Genomic DNA, 7,529 nt, shown 5'->3' on the forward strand with positions numbered 1-7,529 from the left:
CCGGAGAACGCAACGAGGATCTCACACTTTCGTGGTAAAAAACAGAGAGGTTTACAAGCAAACCACCAAAGGATAACCAAGGTACTTGCGTGACGAAGAACCAACTAGTTTTCGGGCAAGCTAGCAAATAAACCATGGAAGCTCTTGCCCGGGAGAGACCCCGTCAGGGCAAGGACGTCGGCAAGTTGCCCTAGGTTGACCGGCGAGCCTAGGGGCGCCATCCTTGGTCGTCGGATCAAGGGATAAATAGCACGGAGGTTGGAGGAGAGGAGAAAAGGGGTAAAAGAGTAGATTGATTTGTTTGTATGTCGATTGGATAGATGGGAACTCAATCGGCCATGATCCTCTCATATATATAGAGGGGGTGATCTTATCTTAGTAGAAAACCTCTCCAACTCTTATTTTCCTAGTTTTCCATGAGTTTGAAACGGTTCGGATCGGAATCCCGAAGGCTAGATCTGAACAGTTATTAGGTCTGCCGGTAGTCGAGTCGGAAGTCGGGTCAGAACTTCCAATGTTTGTTGAAACTCCCAACGTGAGTCATAACTCCCAACGTATGTTGGAACTCCCGACTCGGGTGAGAACTTCCAACAACGGTGCATTTTTTTGAGGACATAACTTCTTCATCCGGACTCCGAATTAGATGTCATCTCAACGAGAGGAACGCAATGGTGAAGTTCATTCCACATTTTGACAACTTCACAAAATGGACAATTTTGGTTGTCAATAGTATGAAACCTGAATTTATTTGCCCATATTTTTACTCATTTGCAATTAAAAAAAAATAGATCCTCCTTAGGCATATACATGTTTTTATTTGCCTTCACGTTGTTTCAATTCTTCTACGTAAAACATCTCGTGGATTGCAGGAAAGAACGCCTCCATGGCTTGCTGTACTCCCTTCATCCCTATAAAGAAAGTTGTTTTGGACAAGGTTTGAGTCAAACATTAAAAATATAAATTATGAATAATTTTTAAGTTGTTAAGTTTGAAAATATGAAACTATATGAATAGATTTGTCTTAAAAAATACTTTTGTAAAAATGTACATATACCACTTTTCGATAAATATTTTTATGAAAACAAGGAGTGCTTTAGAAAATGTGTTATTATCCTAAACAACTTTCTTTATGGGTATGAAGAAAGTATTGTCTTTTAACCATAGTATATGATTGGTGTAGCTAAAGAAGAGAGATGGCACATAGGATTGTAAAAACCTCAGAGGTGCCAGTACTAACATGTGTAAGGACATCTTCAGTAGGGGTTTTATGACCTGGTTTCTACAACATCCATATTTTGAAAACAGTATAGAAAAGTTTCATCTCCATAAAACTTTCTCTACTCCTATAAAACTCTTATCACCTCTCTCTTTATTAATACAGTGTCACATCAACATATTTAATTTTCATAAAACTCTGTTGAAACACCATTAAGACTGGCCTAAGGCCATCCTTATTGGGGGTTTCATTACTCAATTTCCAACGCATCTATATTTTGAAAACTGTGCAGAAACTCTCTCTACTCCCATAAAATTCTTATTATCTCTCTCTTCATTAATACGCATATCAACATATTTAATGCCCATGAAACTCTAATAAAACCCCATTAAGACTGGATTAATGCATTCTGACTGTTAACAAATGTTGAATGCCCTCTTCATGCATTTTTTGTTTTCACATTTTTAATTTCAATGCATTTCGTGTGGTATAGCCAAGGTCCACATCTGATGAAAAACAAAAGGCTCACTATGAGCCTTTTGTTTTTCATCAGATGTGGTCCTTAATGTATATAAAAGTTCCTATAATTCAACACTACTTATTTGTTACTACTATATTTCCATGCTTCCTATGATTTAGAGCTTCCTAGCCCACGCACCTACACGGGTTCCTGCTAGTTTATTGATCATGACATCCATAATAGATAATATAAAAATAATATTGATAATATTTGAGGATCCAAAAAAATCCATAATTCTATTTTTTATTTAAATTAATAAGGAGTTAGTTGTTGATATGCCAAACATTAGTCACTTCCATGGTGATTATAACGGGACACCTCTCCCTATTATAACGGGACACCTACTCACCATTTCATGATCTTGGTGAGGTGCACTGTCCTGCTCTCCAAGTCGATCTCCCTCGGCTCCATGAAGACAGAACCACAGCTATCGTGGCCGCCACCGCCGACCAGCGTGCGGTCTTGACGGCGAGCATCTACGCTGGAGGAGGCACTGCTGCTATTCGATGCGGCCGCGAGCCCCCTGCCGCTGTTGCCGCCGCCGTGCCTCAGCCGCCGCCGCGACATCTCGATTGCTCGAAATCTATCTGCCCGATTTGTTGACTCGAGTGCAGATGGCCATGGAGCCGAGGGAGCCGATTAAATGCGCACGCACGAGTTACTGAGGGAGACTCGATTCCTGTGGCCGTCCGATACGGGTCTTGTCCACGCGTCGTTCATCCAAGGAGGGAGCTCACAATGGATGCAATGAGCCCAGAGTCCACGCAATTTTCTTCCTCGATTGAACTATCTTCTAATAAGACAAGGAAACAAACAAAAAAAGAAATAAGGCCTTGTTTAGTTCCAAAATTTTTTTGGGAATTTGACACTGTAGTACTTTCATTTGTATTTGACAAATATTGTCCAATTATAGACTAACTAGGCTCAAAAGATTCGTCTCGTCAATTCCGACCAAACTGTGCAATTAGTTTTTATTTTCGTCTATATTTAATACTTCATGTATACGTCTAAAGATTCGATGTGACGAGGAATCTGAAAAATTTTTGCAAAATTTTTTAGAAACTAAACAAGGCCTAAGAACTCCATTCGCGGATGCAGCAGAAGGAAAATAAAGAAGAAAAAATGTCCCATTTAGACTAACCGGCAGAGGGGGGAAAGCAAAACAGAGTGGAGTCTGCCATTTGGGGAAAATGAAAATAACAATGAGAGTATTTTAGGAATAAAAACGATTTTAAAGAAACACTTTGCTTGCGTTAAACTCATGGAGCTTCGGTGCTCTCAAATCTTGTGTTTTGTAGAGTTGGGAAAACTATTTTTTTTATAACAAACATTTCATAGAATTAGCAGCAAGAAGCTACAAGTAATTGGACACATGGTTATAGAGGACAGTGCCTGAAGTAGAGGGCACTGAGTCAAATGAGCTCCATAGGAGCATTGCATGTGACAAGCCTGATGTAAAGTTTCAGCTAAAAAAAAGCTTGCCTAGTGGGCTGAATTATAGTAGCACAGTTGTCATATTGCTGAGTGTAGGTTTTCATTCTCCAGTCTCATGGGTGATTGTGATCTGTTGAAGAAAGAAACTGCACCAACTAACTGCTATCTGTTAAAAATGAGACATCTATGTAATTAAGGTTAGAAGCAATCCTGGCGCGAGGGCTCCAGCCTTTCGAATTGGCTAGCCGGGTGCATCTGGAGCTATGGAGGCATCTGTGAAGCATGTCTAGGAACAGATAAACAGTAGCTCAATCTTCCTATATCATATCTGTTAACAACTTAGACTTTAGATCAAGTTCTCTTACCACAAGTTCAGGTTTAGAGCAAGCTTTAAATTATAATAGTTATGTCTAAACTTTAGAGAGAGCTTCAAATTTGAAAATTAGGCAGAGCAACTATTCATCATATCCATGCTAGAGTTTTATTATTAAAATTCAGTTTAGCATAGACACTTTATTTATTTATTAAGCAAACTAAGCAAATATATATATATATATATATATATATATATATGCGCTAATGGGTACCTAGGGTACTGATTATTATTCAGTACTATTATTCAGTACCCGAGGCTCAGACCAGGTCGCCGTTTTTCACTCCCTACGCTCGCGGCGGGACCGAGTTTTTCTAATTTTCTTACGGCTGATTATTTTTCATTTTTCTTTCATTCATTTCTCAATTTTTTCCTCTAGTTTTCTTGGGGTGGATTTTTTTTCCTTTTTTCTGTCTCGTGTGGAGTAGTGGTCGGTTTTGTATTAGTCTGATGCCATTTTTTTTTGTGTTTTTCTTAGGGTTGATTTTTTTTGTTATACCTATCTCGTGGAGTTATGGTCGGTACATAGCTTAATCGTGTATTATTTTACTTATAAATGTTTGGAAGGCAGATTTTATATTGAGATAGGTGAGACAACGAAAAAAGTCTCTAACAATAAATGAATCATACAAAGCATATTTCAATCTGTAAACCTTTTTTTTCACCAAAATCATATTTTGAGTAAATGAATCATGAAAGATTGAAATACACTTTGTGGTTGAATACACATAGTTTTGTTCCACAAAATCACATTACAATTTATGGCAACTAAATAACCTTTCATTGGGATCATAAATATTGAGGTTGCAACAACTCACACCAAATTATATTACTTTTTTATCTAAATGAAAGAAAAACAAAACTAATGCATAACTCTCTTCTCATGCCCCTCTCTAATGAGGGCCAATTGCTTCAACTGTCAAAAAATGTGAAACAAAAGAAAACATTAAAAAGAAACTTTCATGATTAATAATAGAGTATGTCATGCATAGATCTTAATAAGATAGTACGCGAAGGGGACAACATCCACTAATCATTCGGATATGATACAACTATAGGCCCTTCAAGCTGACATAAATAGGAAATAAGTATGCAAAAATAATTCAGTAAGCCAAGAATACATTATAGATGCTCCAAAAATGGTGAAAAATAAACATAGTTACTGAACTAATACTTATATACTAATATAATAAATGGATCCAATGGAAGTCTGGAACCATCGTTAGTGACTTGCAAAAACCCGAAACAAAACAAAAAAGGCCAAGTATTATTAGGCATCTAGGCGCACACGCAGCTCTTGTCCGGACGCCTAGTCCCCTTTGAAACCATGATTATTGTAGAGAATCCATAAATAATTCCAAATCAATCTTTTAAAATATAATAAATGGAGGATAGCATAATTCCAATAGTTTATTAGAGGTAGGCCATGGGGTGACCTATGTTTGTGGTAATCAATTGAAAGCATCCATCCACATTAGGGTTGTTGCCTGTAAAAAAGGAAAACATAAAACTGGATTGAAAGAGAAATTAGAATGCTAGATGAAGATAATCAAACCAAAAAAGCGACAAAAGTTACTCACTAGAACTTAACATCCAAATCTGCAGTAGTCCGTAGTGGACAAAACAAGTTTTCCTATGAACTCAAGTACTGATTTGTGCTTTCTTAAATAAGGGAAATTGTTACCTAGGTAGAAATGAAATGGCTCAATTTTCATAAGGAGAAAGTGCCAGTGATCTGCTATGGAAAGTGGGAGCTATTTTCAGAGGTACAATACAGTGCAGTCTTTTTTTCTGAGTGTACTATATGACTTTGTTTCATTACTAATGCTACTTTAGTTGTTCAATTCAAAAGGGAAATTATTACCTAGGTACAAATCAAAATAGAGAGCACAAACAACTAAACAAATTATTATAGCAAAGATGTAAGAAGGCAGTAAATGAATAGAACCTCTCTTTTTGCCTGCAGCAAGTACCAGTTCAAACATAAGCCTCTCCTGTTGCCAAGTTCTGCTACATCCTGCGGCTTGCAACAAGAAATGTGTAAAAAATCTCATGAACTCATTCTACAAAAAAGAAGAAATTTCCCCAAACTGGAACATAAACATTACTGGACCAGGGAGCTGTCGGTCCTGGTATTGTGCACGTAAATGTGATCATTGGAACCATAAATTTTTTTCTAAAACTACGAGGGAGAGCAGCGTTTCATTTCATTGAGAGCATGACCAAACAAGCCGAGCAAAGCAAAGAAAAGGGAAGACAATCTGGAGGGCCTGGAGGACTGGATGATGGGGATCAGCACGTTCTAGGCCTACTACGCTAGATCGGTCGCTAGCGTAGTGATGAAGGCTCAAGTCGACAAACACTGGAAAGCAGGACGTGGCAGAGGATCTGTGCAGAGGAGGTAGGTGGAGCTGGACATCACCGGTTCGACGCCTGTTGTGAAGGGGGGCAAAGGGCACCGTCACACCACTGAGCATAGGAGGAACTGCCGCTACCCACAATGGAAAAAAGGATGGAACACCCCACAAAAAAACCGGCAGACACGTAGGGGAAAATGAAGTTGGGGTGAATAAAAACATGTTATGCTTCATGTAATATAGAGAAAAGAGTTTTGATAGTAAATGAAGCACACAAATAAGTGTGCGGGCACATGGGTTGGCACCGTAAATATTCTTTTTCCAAGTAATGTTCTGCAAAAATTTAAATCATGGAGGCCTCAAGATATGTGTTGGTTTACTCTTATTCATTCATAAACATGGCAAGGTTTTGCCCAATTATATGCAAAATATAGGATCAATACAAACCCCAAGTCACATAGATCAACAGTTACACGAAGAACATACCAAAAGATCTATAATAATATCCTCACCTCCGAATGACATGAAGCAAAGTCATCCCGATTAATCTAATGGTTCAAATAAATGAGATTTCAAGACTGCAACAATAATATTCCCGTTGAGATACCAATAGAAAGCTTCTCTACCAAAATCAATGGCCAGTGCTGTATATTAGTCTAGATGAAATGATATATCTTCACGAATCAGGCTTCAACTAAATATAAGACTTCAGATAGCTGAGCGCGCATTCAAAACTCAAAAACAGATTTTAAGGAGAAGTAGATCACATTACCAGCACTCATAGCAAAGTAGCAATATCTCTATTATTTAATATTTGTTAAAAGGTGAAACTAGGTTTACATAACAGTTTGTATAAAAGCATTCTGACAAAACACATGAAGGACACTCAATATTACTAAATATATGTTTCCATGTTGTACTTTGTGTGAACATTTTACAAACAAAGTTCCTTTAAGGTTTGCTGTCTAATATTGGTTGGACTAGAGTCTGTAATAACAGAGTTTAAACCTGAACATTGATCAAGAAAAAGATAGCTTGAACAGAAAAGAACAAGCGACGAAACAAAGGGCTTACCAATAAATTGTAGCCTGTAATAAAGCCAACCTGGAGACGCCAATGAATTTCCGCAGCAGGAAGAAGCACCCAACCTCCACAATGACGGGCTCATCATCTGAACCGCAAGATACTACTCAGTAGCTGATAGACAGTGGATAACTACTGCCACTGTGCCACATGTAATTGACAACACAATTTCAATAGTACTAATAATGATTTTTTATTCAGTAAGAGTATATATAAGCCATAAAACATCTAAATCAAGTGCCTAAACAAATTAGAAATCATGTATATAATCTATTCAGGTACACATAGTTAACCCAAACTGAATACAAAATTAAATTGCTTATTTTTCCAAATGCCGAAAGTCCATAATTTGCTGGAGTTGAAGCAAATCAAAATCATGTACTGGGTCAGACTTACCAGTGACCGCTGGATCCACTGGAGATGGAAATCAATGATCAACACCAACCTGCAGAGGGTGTCTATACTTGCAGATAGATACGGGGACATTCAGTCACTGGTGAAAGGTCCATTAGTGCCTGGCACGATGTGTCAAAAGGGAAGAATTTT

The 7,529-nt window shown here is 37.8% G+C and overlaps 1 long non-coding RNA gene across 4 annotated transcripts; it reads right to left on the reverse strand.

The window, feature by feature from the left end:
• Positions 4,242-7,442, reverse strand: LOC110430559. 4 transcript variants are annotated; one of them, XR_002447907.1, is made up of 4 exons: positions 7,380-7,442; positions 6,975-7,071; positions 5,492-5,560; positions 4,242-5,030 (listed from the first exon to the last, which is right to left on the reverse strand). It is a non-coding gene; the product is annotated as an uncharacterized LOC110430559 (long non-coding RNA). The 4 variants fall into 4 exon arrangements; XR_002447906.1 differs by having other exon boundaries at positions 4,242-5,560; XR_002447905.1 differs by having other exon boundaries at positions 5,492-7,071.

The sequence above is a fragment of the Sorghum bicolor genome, chromosome 9, assembly GCF_000003195.3.
Source record: "Sorghum bicolor cultivar BTx623 chromosome 9, Sorghum_bicolor_NCBIv3, whole genome shotgun sequence".
NCBI lineage: Eukaryota > Viridiplantae > Streptophyta > Magnoliopsida > Poales > Poaceae > Sorghum > Sorghum bicolor.